This window comes from Hoplias malabaricus, chromosome 6 (genome assembly GCF_029633855.1).
Source record: "Hoplias malabaricus isolate fHopMal1 chromosome 6, fHopMal1.hap1, whole genome shotgun sequence".
Taxonomy (NCBI): domain Eukaryota; kingdom Metazoa; phylum Chordata; class Actinopteri; order Characiformes; family Erythrinidae; genus Hoplias; species Hoplias malabaricus.
In genome coordinates this window covers 45,064,881-45,082,281 of record NC_089805.1, presented here as the reverse complement: position 1 = coordinate 45,082,281, position 17,401 = coordinate 45,064,881, and the positions used below count along the sequence as shown (strand labels likewise).

Below are 17,401 nucleotides of genomic sequence, written 5' to 3'. Positions count from 1 at the left end.
ATTCTGAAGATTATTTTTAGTGAGCTATATTAATTAGTGTCTGATTACTCTCCGGGTGCACCATTATTAGTTTTATTATCTGTGATGTGCACTATGTAGGGAGTATGGTGCTACATTGGGACACGCCCTGAGCTCCTCTACTGACTGACACAGACGAACAGGGCTCTGTTTAAAAATGTAATGTGGATAAATGGGTCAGGGACCCACAACTATATCTCTTTCTTGTTAATGTCTAAATGACTAAAGTGTCGACAGAAACAATGGGGGGTGGGAGTTGGGTGCCTTGCTCAAGGGCACTTAAGCCGTGGATTTTGTGGGAAGAGACACCACTAAATAAAGGGATTAAACCTGCAGCCATATAAACAAGTCAGGCCTGGTTTTGTTTCTGATTCAAATGGCCCTCATAATCAGACTTTAAAGCCCGTCCACTTATTATTATTATTATTATTATTATTATTATGGCGGCACGGTGATAGGTGTCGCAGTCATACAGCTCCAGGGACCTGGAGGTTGTGGGTTCGATTCCCGCTCCAGGCGACTGTCTGTGAGGAGTGTGGTGTGTTCTCCCTGTGTCTGCGTGGGTTTCCTCCGGGTGACTGTCTGTGAGGAGTGTGGGGTGTTCTCCCTGTGTCTGCGTGGGTTTCCTCCGGGTGACTTTCTGTGAGGAGTGTGGTGTGTTCTCCCTGTTTCTGCGTGGGTTTCCTCCGGGTGACTGTCTGTGAGGAGTGTGGTGTGTTCTCCCTGTGTCTGCGTGGGTTTCCTCCGGGTGACTGTCTGTGAGGAGTGTGGTGTGTTCTCTCTGTTTCAGCGTGGGTTTCCTCCGGGTGACTGTCTGTGAGGAGTGTGGTGTGTTCTCTCTGTGTCTGCGTGGGTTTCCTCCGAGTGACTGTCTGTGAGGAGTGTGGGGTGTTCTCCCTGTGTCTGCGTGGGTTTCCTCCGGGTGACTGTCTGTGAGGAGTGTGGGGTGTTCTCCCTGTGTCTGTGTGGGTTTCCTCCGGGTGACTGTCTGTGAGGAGTGTGGTGTGTTCTCTCTGTGTCTGCGTGGGTTTCCTCCGAGTGACTGTCTGTGAGGAGTGTGGGGTGTTCTCCCTGTGTCTGCGTGGGTTTCCTCCGGGTGACTGTCTGTGAGGAGTGTGGGGTGTTCTCCCTGTGTCTGCGTGGGTTTCCTCCGGGTGACTGTCTGTGAGGAGTGTGGTGTGTTCTCCCTGTGTCTGCGTGGGTTTCCTCCGAGTGACTGTCTGTGAGGAGTGTGGTGTGTTCTCCCTGTGTCTGCGTGGGTTTCCTCTGGGTGACTGTCTGTGAGGAGTGTGGTGTGTTCTCCCTGTGTCTGCGTGGGTTTCCTCCGGGTGACTGTCTGTGAGGAGTGTGGTGTGTTCTCTCTGTGTCTGCGTGGGTTTCCTCCGGGTGACTGTCTGTGAGGAGTGTGGTGTGTTCTCCTTGTGTCTGCGTGGGTTTCCTCCGAGTGACTGTCTGTGAGGAGTGTGGGGTGTTCTCCCTGTGTCTGCGTGGGTTTCCTCCGGGTGACTGTCTGTGAGGAGTGTGATGTGTTCTCCCTGTGTCTGTGTGGGTTTCCTCCGGGTGACTGTCTGTGAGGAGTGTGGTGTGTTCTCCCTGTTTCTGCGTGGGTTTCCTCCGAGTGACTGTCTGTGAGGAGTGTGGTGTGTTCTCCCTGTGTCTGCGTGGGTTTCCTCCGGGTGACTGTCTGTGAGGAGTGTGGTGTGTTCTCTCTGTGTCAGCGTGGGTTTCCTCCGGGTGACTGTCTGTGAGGAGTGTGGTGTGTTCTCTCTGTGTCTGTGTGGGTTTCCTCCGAGTGACTGTCTGTGAGGAGTGTGGGGTGTTCTCCCTGTGTCTGCGTGGGTTTCCTCCGGGTGACTGTCTGTGAGGAGTGTGGGGTGTTCTCCCTGTGTCTGTGTGGGTTTCCTCCGGGTGACTGTCTGTGAGGAGTGTGGTGTGTTCTCCCTGTGTCTGCGTGGGTTTCCTCCAGGTGACTGTCTGTGAGGAGTGTGGGGTGTTCTCTCTGTGTCTGCGTGGGTTTCCTCCGGGTGACTGTCTGTGAGGAGTGTGGTGTGTTCTCCCTGTGTCTGCGTGGGTTTCCTCCGGGTGACTGTCTGTGAGGAGTGTGGTGTGTTCTCCCTGTGTCTGCGTGGGTTTCCTCCGGGTGACTGTCTGTGAGGAGTGTGGTGTGTTCTCTCTGTGTCTGCGTGGGTTTCCTCCGGGTGACTGTCTGTGAGGAGTGTGGTGTGTTCTCCTTGTGTCTGCGTGGGTTTCCTCCGAGTGACTGTCTGTGAGGAATGTGGGGTGTTCTCCCTGTGTCTGTGTGGGTTTCCTCCGGGTGACTGTCTGTGAGGAGTGTGATGTGTTCTCCCTGTGTCTGTGTGGGTTTCCTCCGGGTGACTGTCTGTGAGGAGTGTGGTGTGTTCTCCCTGTTTCTGCGTGGGTTTCCTCCGAGTGACTGTCTGTGAGGAGTGTGATGTGTTCTCCCTGTGTCTGCGTGGGTTTCCTCCGGGTGACTGTCTGTGAGGAGTGTGGGGTGTTCTCCCTGTGTCTGCGTGGGTTTCCTCCGAGTGACTGTCTGTGAGGAGTGTGAAGTGTTCTACCTGTGTCTGCGTGGGTTTCCTCCGGGTGACTGTCTGTGAGGAGTGTGGTGTGTTCTCCCTGTGTCTGCGTGGGTTTCCTCCAGGTGACTGTCTGTGAGGAGTGTGGGGTGTTCTCTCTGTGTCTGCGTGGGTTTCCTCCGGGTGACTGTCTGTGAGGAGTGTGGTGTGTTCTCCCTGTGTCTGCGTGGGTTTCCTCCGGGTGACTGTCTGTGAGGAGTGTGGTGTGTTCTCCCTGTGTCTGCGTGGGTTTCCTCCGGGTGACTGTCTGTGAGGAGTGTGGGGTGTTCTCCCTGTGTCTGTGTGGGTTTCCTCCGGGTGACTGTCTGTGAGGAGTGTGGTGTGTTCTCCCTGTGTCTGCGTGGGTTTCCTCCGAGTGACTGTCGTTGAGGAGTGTGGTGTGTTCTCCCTGTGTCTGCGTGGGTTTCCTCCGGGTGACTGTCTGTGAGGAGTGTGGTGTGTTCTCCTTGTGTCTGCGTGGGTTTCCTCCGAGTGACTGTCTGTGAGGAGTGTGGTGTGTTCTCTCTGTGTCTGCGTGGGTTTCCTCCGAGTGACTGTCTGTGAGGAGTGTGGTGTGTTCTCCCTGTGTCTGTGTGGGTTTCCTCCGAGTGACTGTCGTTGAGGAGTGTGGTGTCTTCTCCCTGTGTCTGTGTGGGTTTCCTCCAGGTGCTCCGGTTTCCTCCCACAGTCCAAAAACACATGTTGGTAGGTGGATTGGCGACTCAAAAGTGTCCGTAGGTGTGAGTGAATGTGTGTGTGTCGCCCTGTGAAGGACTGGCGCCCCCTCCAGGGTGTGTTCCTACCTTGCGCCCAATGATTCCAGGTAGGCTCTGGACCCACCGTGACCCTGAACTGGATAAGGGTTACAGACAATGAATGAATTATTATTATTATTATTATTATTATTATTATTATTAATTTACTCAGTTTTGTACCACTTTCTCTCAGTGTTTACTTCCAAGCAGTAAGTGATCTGAAACACTAAAAATAAGGCAGTATTACCCACCTATGGAGCAGAAATGCAGCAACATCCTCATCTGTGATGCTGTGACTCAGCCAGTGATGACATCTCGGGGAGAGAATGTTTTTTTCTTTTTTTTTCTCTTGTCTCCCATTTACAGAGCCAGGGCTGTGTACAAACGCCAGACCTTTTTCCAGAACACAGACAAACCAGAGCTGCACTCTGTGTAGGTTTTTAATGCAGGTATTTAATGTGAAATATAAATGGCTCAGTATAGGCACACACACACACACACACACACATGTGCAGACACAGAGCCTCAGAGACACACAGAGATTTATTGGGAGACCTTGAGTCAGCGATGCTCTGTTCGCACTCTGTGAGAGGCTTCAAATGTGGATCTGTAAAACATGAAGTGTGTGAGAATGTGTAATCATGTCCTGCAGGGTGTGTGTGTGTGTGTGTGCTGTAAACCATATCAAGAAGCTACAGTGGGATAGGCTGAAACTGCAGCAGTGCATTAGTAAAAGTGCCTTTTCAGTGCTGCTGCAGTGTGTGTGTGTGTGTGTGTGTGTGTGAGGCTCTCTGCCAGTTTTAAATTGGCCTGGCAGCGCTGTCACACTCAGTCACTCTCCATCCAGCAAATCATTAAGAGTCTTTAAGTGTCCGTCGCTGAGGAGAGCAACTCTAACACTCAGATACAGAGGAGTGAGGAAGAAGATGATGAAGATGAAGATGATTGTGGTGAAGACTGAGATTTAATCCCGATTATGTTGGTGATGATGGTGATTATGGTGATGATGCAGTGAACAGTTTTAGCCTGAATGGACTTCGCCCCAGTTTTCACTGAACCCACTGACCGCCTCCTGCTGCCTCTCACGCCTTCATCAGTGATGTTTTACCTCCACGTTACTGTAACCCATCATCTCTCAGCTCAGCTTTACTGCTGGGTCCTTATCTGTTGTGCGCTCCATTGTCGGATCAGAGGAGGAGGGATTCCTCTCTGTTCTGAGGGAGAAGGTTGATGATGGTGATGACGCTGGATGCTCTCTGATACTAGTGATGTTTGTTATGATCTTGATCAGTGGTTGCCAACCACTCGATCATGGCTGCTCCAGTTATAGCGTTTAAGTTACTATAGCTGCGTCATTCTATACTAGAGCTGGTTCACAAGCTGGTAAGCAGGGACATGCACAGCTTAAATCCCCTTATGAGGTCAAAGAGAAGGTGATTAAGGGGTTTTACAGTGATAATGCATTGATTATAAATGTATATTTTTGGAACTTTTGATTAAGCAGGTACAGCTTTGGAACAATAAAGTAAATAACAGTAAGCTAATATTATACAACCCCAATTTCAGTGAAGTTGGGACGTTGGGTAAAACATGAATAAAAACAGAATACAGTGATTTGCAAATCCTTTTCAACCTATATTCAATTGAATACACTACAAGACAAGATAGTTAATGTTCAAACAGATCAACTTTATTGTTTCTTTTGCAAATATTCACTCATTTTGAAATTGAGGCCTGCAACACGTTCCAAAAGAGTTGGGACAGGGGCTTGTTCACCACTGTGTTACATCACCTTTCCTCTTAACAACACTCAGTAAGAGTTTGGGAACTGAGGACACTAATTGTTTAAGCTTTGTAGGACATTAGAACCATTCTTGCTTGATGTACAGCTTACTGCTCAATAGTCCGGTGTCTCTGTTGTCGTATTTTGCGTTTCATGATGCACCACACATTTTCAGAGGGAGACAGGTATGGACTGAAGGCAGGCCAGTTTAGTACCTGCACTCTTTTACTACAAAGCCACACTGTTGTAACATGTGCAGAATGTGGCTTGGCATTGTCTTGTTGAAATAACAGGGACCTCCCTGAAAAAGACGTTGCTTGGATGGCAGCGTATGTTGCTCCAAAACCTGTATAAACCTGTATATAGATGTGCAAGTTACCCATGCCATGGGCCCTCCGGTCATGACTTCCAAAAACAATTTGAAATGTGGACTTGTCAGACCACAGGACACTTTTCCACTTTGGGTCAGTACATCTCAAATGAGCTCGGGCCCAGAGAAGCTAGCGGTGTTTCCGTTACAGAATGATGTCAGTTTTTAATGCAGTGCTGTCTGAGGGATCGAAGGTCAGGGACGTTCAATGTTGGTTTTCGGCCTTGCCGCACTGGAGGAAAAGAGGTTTCCCATCAAAAACACATGAAAACATTACAAACAAACATTGTGGGTCTGAGCATGCGCAGAGCTGCTATAGGACAGGTATCGATAGGTAGCACAACTTGTCAGAACATCTGTTTAGCTTTTACAGACAGTTTCATTTTCTGCTATTGTAGGCGGTGGGGACGTACGCAGCTTGTTATTTTATGTAGGATAAGCCTGGCATTGACACTGGTAGATCTTTCATTTGTTCTGATTTCAAAAGGTGATCTTGTATGTAAAATGGATGGTGACCAATGATCTTGATGATGGCGATTGGTGTGATAATAAAAACTAGGATAATGATGGTGAAGATGATGATGATGTTTGTGATGAGGATATTGATGATGCTGAAAATCCCAAAATGTACTTGAATTTTTACTTGAATTGAAAGTTCTTGAATTTCCCTCTGGGATCAATAAAGTATCTGCCTATCTGTCTGAAACAAACAAAATCTACTCTAAACACTCTCTAAATCTACCTCAAAATCAATCTCAAAACACCCTCTAAATCAACCCCCTACACTCCAAAAACCCTCCAAACATCCACCCAACATTCTCCAAACACCTTCAGAAAGAGCCTCCAGCTTCCAAAATCCTTCCAAACAGCTTTCCATCACTCTCCAAAAACAATCAAACTGCCTCCCTCCACAAAGCCTACACAACACACTACAAACACCGTACAAACACCCTCCACACAACCTACACAATACACTACAATAACACAGTCCAAACACCATCCAAACAACCTACACAACACACTACAAACACCATCCAAACACACTCCACACAGCCTACACAACACACTACAAACACCATCCAAACACCCTACACACAGCCTACACAACACGCTACAAAAACCATCCAAACACCCTCCACATAGCCTACACAAGACACTACAAAAACCATCCAAACACCCTCCACACAGCCTACACAAGACACTACAAACACCATCCAAACACCCTCCACACAGCCTACACAAGACACTACAAACACCATCCAAACACCCTCCACACAGCCTACACAAGACACTACAAACACCATCCAAACACCCCCCACACAGCCTACACAAGACACTACAAACACCATCCAAACACCCTCCACACAGCCTACACAAGACACTACAAACACCATCCAAACACCCTCCACACAGCCTACACAAGACACTACAAACACCATCCAAACACCCTCCACACAGCCTACACAAGACACTACAAACACCATCCAAACACCCTCCACACAGCCTACACAAGACACTACAAACACCATCCAAACACCCTCCACACAGCCTACACAAGACACTACAAACACCATCCAAACACCCTCCACACAGCCTACACAAGACACTGCAAACACCATCCAAACACCCTCCACACAGCCTACACAAGACACTACAACACCATCCAAACATCCTCCACACAGCCTACAACAAGACACTACAAACACCATCCAAACACCCTCCACACAACACACTACAAACACCATCCAAACACCCTCCACACAACACACTACAAACACCATCCAAACACCCTCCACACAACACACTACAAACACCGTCCACACACCCTCCACACAACCTATACAATACACTACAAACACCGTCCAAACACCCTCCACACAGCCTACACAACACACTACAAACACCCTCCACACAGCCTACACAACACACTACAAACACCCTCCACATAGCCTACAGAAGACACTACAAACACCCTCCACACAACCTATACAATACACTACAAACACCATCCAAACACCCTACACAACACACTACAAACACCATCCACACACCCTCCACTCAACCTATACAATACACTACAAACACCATCCAAACACCCTCCACACAGCCTACACAACACACTACAAACGCCTTCCACACAGCCTACACAACACACTACAAACACCCTCCACACAGCCTACACAACACACTACAAACACCCTCCACACAACCTATACAATACACTACAAACACCATCCAAACACCCTACACAACACACTACAAACACCATCCACACACCCTCCACACAACCTATACAATACACTACAAACACCATCCAAACACCCTCCACACAGCCTACACAACACACTACAAACGCCTTCCACACAGCCTACACAACACACTACAAACGCCTTCCACACAGCCTACACAACACACTACAAACACCCTCCACACAGCCTACACAACACGCTACAAACACCATCCAAACACCCTCCACATAGCCTACAGAAGACACTACAAACACCATCCAAACACCCTCCACATAGCCTACAGAAGACACTACAAACACCATCCAAACACCCTCCACACAGCCTACACAACACGCTACAAACACTATCCAAACACCCTCCACACAGCCTACAACAAGACACTACAACACCATCCAAACACCCTCCAAACAGCCTAAACAAGACACTACAAACACCCTCCAAACAGCCTACACAAGACACTACAACACCATCCAAACACCTTCCAAACAGCCTAAACAAGACACTACAACACCATCCAAACACCCTCCACACAGCCTACACAACACACTACAAACACCATCCAAACACCCTCCACACAACCTACAACAAGACACTACAACACCATTCAAACATCCTCCACACAACACACTACAAACACCATCCAAACACCCTCCACACAGCCTACAACAAGACACTACAACACCATCCAAACATCCTCCATACAACACACTAACAACACCATCCAAACAGCCTACACAACACACTGCAAACACCCTCCACACAGCCTACACAACACACTACAAACACCCTCCATACAACCTACACAATACACTACAAACACCATCCAAACACCTTCCACACAGCCTGCACAACAAACTACAAACACCCTCCAATCCGCCTACACAACACACTTCAAACATCATCCAAACACCCTCCACACAGCCTACACAACACACTACAAACACCATCCAAACACCGTCCACACAGTCTACACAACACACTACAACACCATCCAAACACCCTCCACACAACACACTAACAACACCACCCAAACGCCCTCCATACAGCCTACACAACACACTAAAAACACCCTCCACACCGCCTACACAATACACTACAAACACCATCCAAACACCCTCCACACAGCCTACACAACACACTACAAACACCATCGAAACACCCTCCACACAGTCTACACAACACACTACAACACCATCCATACACCCTCCACACAACACACTAACAACACCATCCAAACACCCTCCACACAGCCTACACAACACACTACAAACACCCTCCACACCGCCTACACAATACACTACAAACACCATCCCCCCCCCCCTCAATAGCCTCCGGAGAGCCTCCTGTCAAACATTATCGTGCTGTGGGGAGGACCCTGCTCCTCTTGTGGCTGATTCCTGTGTTTTTCCTCTGCGGAGTTTGCTGTTGGTAATGACAGTGATGCCTGGTCTAAAGCATTGTGTCCACCTCTTCTCATAATATTTTAATATCCAGCTCCACCTCCAGCTCCGCCCTCCAGACAGCCTGCACTCATCTGGATGTGGGGAAGCTGCTGTTCTTATGTTGGCTTTCGCTCCGTGACACGGTTTCGAGGCGATAGGCTGCGGAGCAGGGAATCTGAGCTCTCTATGGGAAATGGTCGAGATGATTATAAGGTTATCAGCATAGCGTCCACCTCCAGTCTCAACAGCTTTCTCATCCTACAGTGGGCTATAATAACAGCCTCTGAGCCGGAGCAAGGGGCTTCTCATCGAAACGCATTTCTCTCTCTCTCTCCCTCATCCCCCCACCCCTGCATCTTCCAGCTGACGCTCCATTGGTTAAAAAAAGGAAACACACACACACACACACACACAGAGAGAGAAGAAAACCCTTCCCCAACTCTCCGCTTCGCTGCACGGTTGGAGCATGAAGGAGCATCTCCACAACGAACGGCGCCGTGTTCCACTCGCACTCCTCCAACCACGACTGGAAATATGGGACCTGATCAGTGCAGCCCTTCCAGAGCCTTTTTCCTCCTCTGCTCACAAATGGATCCTTTAAGAGGAGCTTAAAATGCAGCTCGGAGGAGGAGGAGGAGGCGGAGGTCTGTCGGCGGGATGTGTTTTTCTTTCCTGAAGAAAAAGGAGCATTAGAGGGTGGAGAGGCAGAAGCAGAGAGAGAGAGAGAGAGAAGGGGGGGAGGTGAAGATGCAGTTTGAGACATTGCGACACTTTTGCAGCTCCGTTTTTTCTCATTTCAACGGAGCGTTCACGCCTCAGAGCACTTTGGAGACGGAGCTGGTGGAGCAGGAGCGGAGCCGAAGGTGAGTGTGTGTTTGTGTGTGTGGGTGTGAACGTGCAGGGGTGTGTGTGTGAAGCGTCAGAGCCTAGGCACCGGCTGGTAACCGAGCGTTCAGCAGCAGTTGTGCCGTGCTTTTGTCGTCCGCGACACCGATTCGGGGCGAGGAACTGCAGAACCGGACACACATGGTGAGAACCTCTATATATTTATCCTCTTCCTTTAGCAAATGATGGAGCTGTGTGACCACAACACGGTTCTTCTAGCGTTCTTTATTGAAGACAGAACCGTGGACATTCGGAGACCGGTTTGAATGCGTGTTCCTGGTGCTATTTCACCAGCTGGAGTTACAGATACAGTACGTCCTGATCTCAGAGGCTTCCGAACGGTTCTTGTTGTGGATGTGTGGTTTCAGGAGAGGTCTAGAACTGCTAGAGGGATTTAATGTCAAGTAAAGGTCTGTAAACTTCTTCATAGTCACGTATCTAAGGTACTCGACAGCAACTGAGCTAAGAGCTTTAAATAAGGACCGGGGACTGTGGTTTAATCTTGAGACCTTATCTGATCATCACAGCAATGTCGTGAACATCTTCTTCATGAACGTTCTTTAAAGGTTCTTCAAGAACTGAAATAATAATAATAATAATAAGGTTTGGTTTATATAGCACCTCAAGGTCGCGTTACATCAATATAGACATAATATACGTCAATACAGGGGATGTAAAAAAAATAAAAATAAAATACATCCATAGAGAGAGAGAGCTGATGAAAATGTAGATGGGGAACAGAAGGTGTGTTTTCAGTTCAGATTTAAAGGAAGAAACAGAAGAACAGAGACGGGGAGATCTTTGAAGCAATGTGTTCCATAGTTTTGGGGCCATGACACTGAAAGATCTGCCCCCAGCAGAGGCGCTGAACTTGGGGACGGAAAGAACCAGAATCAGAGGAGCGAAGTGTACGGGGAGAGCATTGAGGGTGCAGGAGTTTCGCTAAATAAAGAGCTGTCGGACCGTGCAGTGATCTGTATGTGAGCAGGAGGAGTTTAAACGGAATACGCTGGGAGATAAGTAGCCAGTGAATAGAAGTGATGTGGGCTGATTTTTTACAACGTAAGACAATTCTGGCAGCAGAGATTTGGACACACTGAAGCGAGCGGAGGGTTTTATGAGGTAAGAGAGACGGGAAATGGTGAAAACTTGTGAGGTTCAAAAGAAAGTGAAGAGTGCATCACAAAGTACATCACGGTTTGACCATGGCACCGTCAAGACTCAGTGTAAAGTCAGAAAGTTTATGAACAATGAGTAGACCAGTTTTGTCTGGATTTCATTTTAGGAAGTTAATACTCATTCACATTCTAAGGTCCCGGGTACAGGACAGTAGTGCAGGGGGTGGTAACTTTGGTGACAGTGTAGATCTGTGTGTCGTCGGCATAACAGTTGGAGTGAAGACCATGTTTGCGAATTATCTGACCAAGAGGTAACACACAGATAATAAACAGGAAAGGACCAAGGACTGATCCCTGGGGCACTCCTTGAGAAACAGCATCAATGCGAGATTTGTGTTTACCAAGGGCAACAAGGCGTAATCTTTTAGAAATGTATGAATGGAACCAGGTGAGTGTAGCGTTTGTAATTCCAATGCCTGAGAGAGAGAAGACGAGTATGTCATGGTTAATAGTGTCAAAAGCAGCACTTAAATCCAGAAAGAAGCGAATGCAGAGGGCGTCAAACATGGTTCCTTCATCCATGGCTTCACTTCCAATAAGCTCTGGTTATTAGACTGTGAAAACAATGGTCAGGCTATGGAGCAGAAGCTGTGGGCTTGGGGACCTTCTCAGCTTCGAAGGTCTCTGGAAGTTCAAGACGTAGTCGCTTCAGTCCCATTGGGCAATGAAATTTGGACTCAGCATTTAACACATCAGTGGCACTGAACACACACACACACACATAGAACGATGGGCTGCCACCTCAAAGAGTTTTGCGTTGGGCGCCTTGCTTAAGGACCTTAATGTGTTTTGAAAACCCCTCCAGGGAGCAGTTGGGGTTAGGTGTTGTGGATGTTGAGGGTGGAGAAAGAGCTCCAGAGCCCACTTCTCTAACCTTTCTGCCCCTCCTAAATGTCACCTGGTTCATTAGCCGTAGTGAGGATGTGTTTCCCTTGTACACTCTGATACAGACAGCAGCTGATGAGGCTAATGATGCTTCTTCTCTTTACTAGGAATTTAGTGGAATATGATAAACTTGAAACGTAGGGGGCGGCACCGTGGTGTTAGAGACGGAGTCACTGTCACACAGCTCCAGGGTCTCCGGGTTCTCCCCTCGGGTCACTGTCTGTGAGGAGTGAGGTGTGTTCTCCCTGTGTCTGTGTGGGTTTCCTCCGGGTGACTGTCTGTGAGCGGTGTGGTGTGTTCTCTCTGTGTCTGTGTAGGTTTCCTCCGGGTGACTGTCTGTGAGGAGTGAGGTGTGTTCTCCCTGTGTCTGTGTGGGTTTCCTCTGGGTGACTGTCTGTGAGGAGTGAGGTGTGTTCTCCCTGTGTCTGTGTGGGTTTCCTCCGGGTGACTGTCTGTGAGGAGTGTGGTGTTCTCTCTGTGTCTGCGTGGGTTTCCTCCGGGTGACTGTCTGTGAGGAGTGTGGTGTGTTCTCCCTGTGTCTGTGTGGGTTTCCTCCGGGTGCCTGTCTGTGAGGAGTGTGGTGTGTTCTCTCTGTGTCTGTGTAGGTTTCCTCCGGGTGACTGTCTGTGAGGAGTGAGGTGTGTTCTCCCTGTGTCTGTGTGGGTTTCCTCTGGGTGACTGTCTGTGAGGAGTGTGGTGTGTTCTCTCTGTGTCTGTGTGGGTTTCCTCCGGGTGACTGTCTGTGAGGAGTGTGGTGTGTTCTCTCTGTGTCTGCGTGGGTTTCCTCCGGGTGACTGTCTGTGAGGAGTGTGGTGTGTTCTCCCTGTGTCTGTGTGGGTTTCCTCCGGGTGACTGTCTGTGAGGAGTGAGGTGTGTTCTCCCTGTGTCTGCGTGGGTTTCCTCCGGGTGACTGTCTGTGAGGAGTGTGGTGTGTTCTCCCTGTGTCTGCGTGGGTTTCCTCCGGGTGACTGTCTGTGAGGAGTGTGGTGTGTTCTCTCTGTGTCTATGTGGGTTTCCTCCGGGTGACTGTCTGTGAGGAGTGTGGTGTGTTCTCTCTGTGTCTGCGTGGGTTTCCTCCAGGTGACTGTCTGTGAGGAGTGAGGTGTGTTCTCCCTGTGTCTGTGTGGGTTTCCTCTGGGTGACTGTCTGTGAGGAGTGTGGTGTGTTCTCTCTGTGTCTGTGTGGGTTTCCTCCGGGTGACTGTCTGTGAGGAGTGTGGTGTGTTCTCTCTGTGTCTGCGTGGGTTTCCTCCGGGTGACTGTCTGTGAGGAGTGTGGTGTGTTCTCCCTGTGTCTGCGTGGGTTTCCTCCGGGTGACTGTCTGTGAGGAGTGAGGTGTGTTCTCCCTGTGTCTGCGTGGGTTTCCTCCGGGTGACTGTCTGTGAGGAGTGTGGTGTGTTCTCCCTGTGTCTGCGTGGGTTTCCTCCGGGTGACTGTCTGTGAGGAGTGAGGTGTGTTCTCCCTGTGTCTGCGTGGGTTTCCTCCGGGTGACTGTCTGTGAGGAGTGTGGTGTGTTCTCCCTGTGTCTGCGTGGGTTTCCTCCGGGTGACTGTCTGTGAGGAGTGTGGTGTGTTCTCCCTGTGTCTGCGTGGGTTTCCTCCGGGTGACTGTCTGTGAGGAGTGTGGTGTGTTCTCCCTGTGTCTGTGTGGGTTTCCTCCCGGTGACTGTCTGTGAGGAGTGTGGTGTGTTCTCCCTGTGTCTGCGTGGGTTTCCTCCGGGTGACTGTCTGTGAGGAGTGAGGTGTGTTCTCCCTGTGTCTGCGTGGGTTTCCTCCGGGTGACTGTCTGTGAGGAGTGTGGTGTGTTCTTCCTGTGTCTGCGTGGGTTTCCTCCGGGTGACTGTCTGTGAGGAGTGTGGTGTGTTCTCCCTGTGTCTGTGTGGGTTTCCTCCGGGTGACTGTCTGTGAGGAGTGTGGTGTGTTCTCCCTGTGTCTGTGTGGGTTTCCTCCGGGTGACTGTCTGTGAGGAGTGTGGTGTGTTCTCCCTGTGTCTGTGTGGGTTTCCTCCGGGTGACTGTCTGTGAGGAGTGAGGTGTGTTCTCCCTGTGTCTGTGTGGGCTTCGTTAGCTTTCCTTCCACAGTCCAAACACACATGTTGGTACATACTTGGTGACTGGGTGAGTGTGTGAGTGACTGGGTGAGTGTGTGAAACTGTCCACAGGTGTGAGTGTGTGAGTGACACGTCTGTGTGTGTGTGTGTGTGTGTGTGTGTGAGTGATGCTCTGTTCAGGTTGTGTTCCTGCCTTGCACCACAGTCATTCCAGGTAGGCTCCATTCCTATCTCGCAGACTGAAACATTTATGACGGGTAGCGCACACTCGTATCCAGAGCGACTCATCGGCTGCCCTGTTTACTCAGATAATATCCTTAGTTAGTTTGTATCGGATAGAATCCAAAAGACTCCTTGCATTCCGATGCCTCCGAAGACAGAAGTTAGTGTGAGGACCTAGACACACACGGCTCATATACTACCTTCTGTCTGAATGACACGCCAGGTAAGACAGGGGTACAATCGTAAGCCTTTAATAAGTGCAGGATAAGTGCTGATTTAAGTACACCCTTGAAAGAGGTTTTGAAGTCTGTGTTTGAAGACAGCGAGTGACTCTGCTGTTTGGAGCCCAAGGGGGACATCCTTCCACCACGTAGAGTCCAGGACAGAAAAGATCTGGGTGTCTTCCATGCAGCTTGTGGGTGAAGCCGAAGTTGAGGAAGAGTTGAGGAAACGTCTGTCTGTTTCGAATTTGTGCTGTAGTTTGTATGAACCCACACTTGGTCATTTGCACAAAGATGTTTCAGCCCTGTGCCCTAAATTCAAGTATAAAACTTTAACATTGTCTCCACTGCAGATGAGTTCTAAGGGCCTGCCGTGCTGAGGACACTGTGAACAGATTAATCAGGTAATGAAATACAGACTTTTTTCTAGTTAACAGATTATTTGCAAAATCACCCACCTTCTTTAATCGAATATGGATTGCGATTGGGCTCTCCGGAGGGGTGCAGCTCTCTAATCATTGTCCCTATCATCAAGAGGTTGCTCGGTGATGCCTCAGCCTTGATTGAGGCCTGGTGTCCTAGGGAGCACAACTAGCCTCACTCTCTCGGTGAGTAGGATGGCCCTCCCTCTCCACCATCTCTCCCCATGTTACCTGGAATGAGAATCTGTCAGTTGATGTGATAGATCTGGGCAGTTTGCATTCTCCTCTGTTCCAGTGGTGTTCGTAAAGAAGTAGTGGGTAGGCCTCGTGTCTTGGAGGGAGCATACTGTGCATTCTGTTCTGGTGGAGTGTCAGGCTGCATTTAAACACAGCTGTGGTGCCTTTGTAGTATTTGGCAAAGCACTGAATAGCTCCCCCTTGTGGAGTATTTCCTACACGTGAGCAAGTATGTGTGTGAGTAACAACAGCAGTCACCAGTAAGGCTAAGTTTTGACTGAACTGACATCCATTCTCTTAATGAAGACATATAATGAAAGAATCATAGCCCACCAACCCACACACTGTGAAACAAGACCACCAAGAGTCAGAAGCATGAGATAAAACAAGCTGTTCTGATTCTGCTCTGCTTCTGACGTCATGTGCAGAGACTTTAGTGGACAAGGGGGCAGGTGTGTCCCGTTTAAGAAGACAACATCAGACACCTAGCACACTCTGGCCAATTGGCTAATGTCTGAAAGTGGATGTTAGATTTATTGTGGAGCTGTGGCTTTAACTGCTCTGCTACACACTCAGCTCACATTATCCCTGCTTCTGCCAGCTCAGCAAAACCCTCCGGCCAGACTGGACTCAGGTAAAACAGAGATGAGGCTGTTCTTTCTAAACTCAGAAGATTTCAGGGTTCATTAAGGCACCCGTTTAGTAGTCTGAGCTATTTATAACCCAGGCACATCACATGCAGCAGAACAGACAACGGAATCCAGGCTCTTTTATAGACCTCACGATCCTGAACGGTAATAAAGAGTATCATGATTTATTCATTCAGGAACTAGATCTGCATACTTTAATCTTACACTGGTCCCATTGACTCCACTCCATTTCCTCTGTTTTTTGCATTGTTTTTCCATTACAGTGCAGATATTCTCCCTCTTCTCCACAGCGGAACACAGTTCTGGTTCTTAATGAACTGTCTGCCACACAGCAGTGTTCTCCCCCTGTGTAAACAGCTCTGTTCAGAACGCCCGCTTTCAGCACCTGTTCCTTTAAATGATAATGAGCCGCTCTCTGTTCACCCCGACCCCGAGCGCACAGCAGTGAGGAGCGAGGAGCAGAAGCTCTGGTTTTTAGCCGTTTTCACTCTGTTCTCTTTCTTCTCCGTTTTTACTCAGTGCTCTTATTTCTCCGCGCTCGTTGTGTCTGTTTTGCTGAGTTTAATCTCGTCTTTGTGCTCTCACATAAACACGGGTCCAGTGCTGTGATTGGACAGACTCAGACGAGGGGGCGGGGCCATTCTAAAGTCTCTGCACTTGACGTCAGAAGTTCTTGTTCTTGTTTTAGACTGTGTGTGGTGTGGTGCACTCCAGATCCATACATTAATGTGCACTGAACAATTTCTTGTCCCATCCAAGTACAGCCCTGCTGTCACCATGTCTCAATGCTAAGAGTCAGCAGGAGGGGTATAAAGCCTTGAGGCATTCGTCTGTGGAGCAGTGGAACTGTGTCTTCTGGAGTTCCTGTGGGGTGAGTTGGAGTGTAGTTTGTGATCCATAACTAATCACGCAGCACTAGCACCTGACCTCACTGAAGTCTATGTGGCTGAATGCCATCAAATGCCCATGGTGCCAGAAGAGACGAGTGAGTGCAGAATGTTCTCAGCGTTAGTGAGACTCAACAAATCAGTACCCTCATGTACCAGTGAACAGAACTGTGGCTCAATTACTTCCTCCCACCACTCGCTATCGAATGACAAATGGACTCTGGGAATGTGTGATTGCTGGAGTGTGTTTGTGTGTGTGTGTGTTTCTTTTCCTCCCTGAGCTTCAATTATAACATCTGCGTGGGTTTATGTAGCAAATCAGCCATAATTTATTCTCTCACGACCATTTTCTAACCCCTCTTTATGTCTGAGATTCTTTGAGGGGAGCTGAACTCTGAGGGGGTCGTGGAGGAGTTCTGGGGGGTCTTTTTGTGGCCACGGGGGCTGGACCCCTCTGTCACTCAGCAGGAGAAAGCAGTGATGTGGTAATAGTGGGATGCAAAGCTTCTGTCACAAGAAACTAAACAGAGGGCAGATTTAGAAGGTGTTGAAAATGTAGGATGAGGTTATTTC

General features: G+C 48.9%; 1 protein-coding gene across 3 annotated transcripts in view; it reads left to right on the top strand.

Annotated features, from left to right (window-relative positions):
- Positions 1 to 17,401, top strand: part of rims2b (regulating synaptic membrane exocytosis 2b) — a 172,654-nt gene that overhangs the window by 33,333 nt on the left and 121,920 nt on the right. The window lies entirely within an intron of this gene.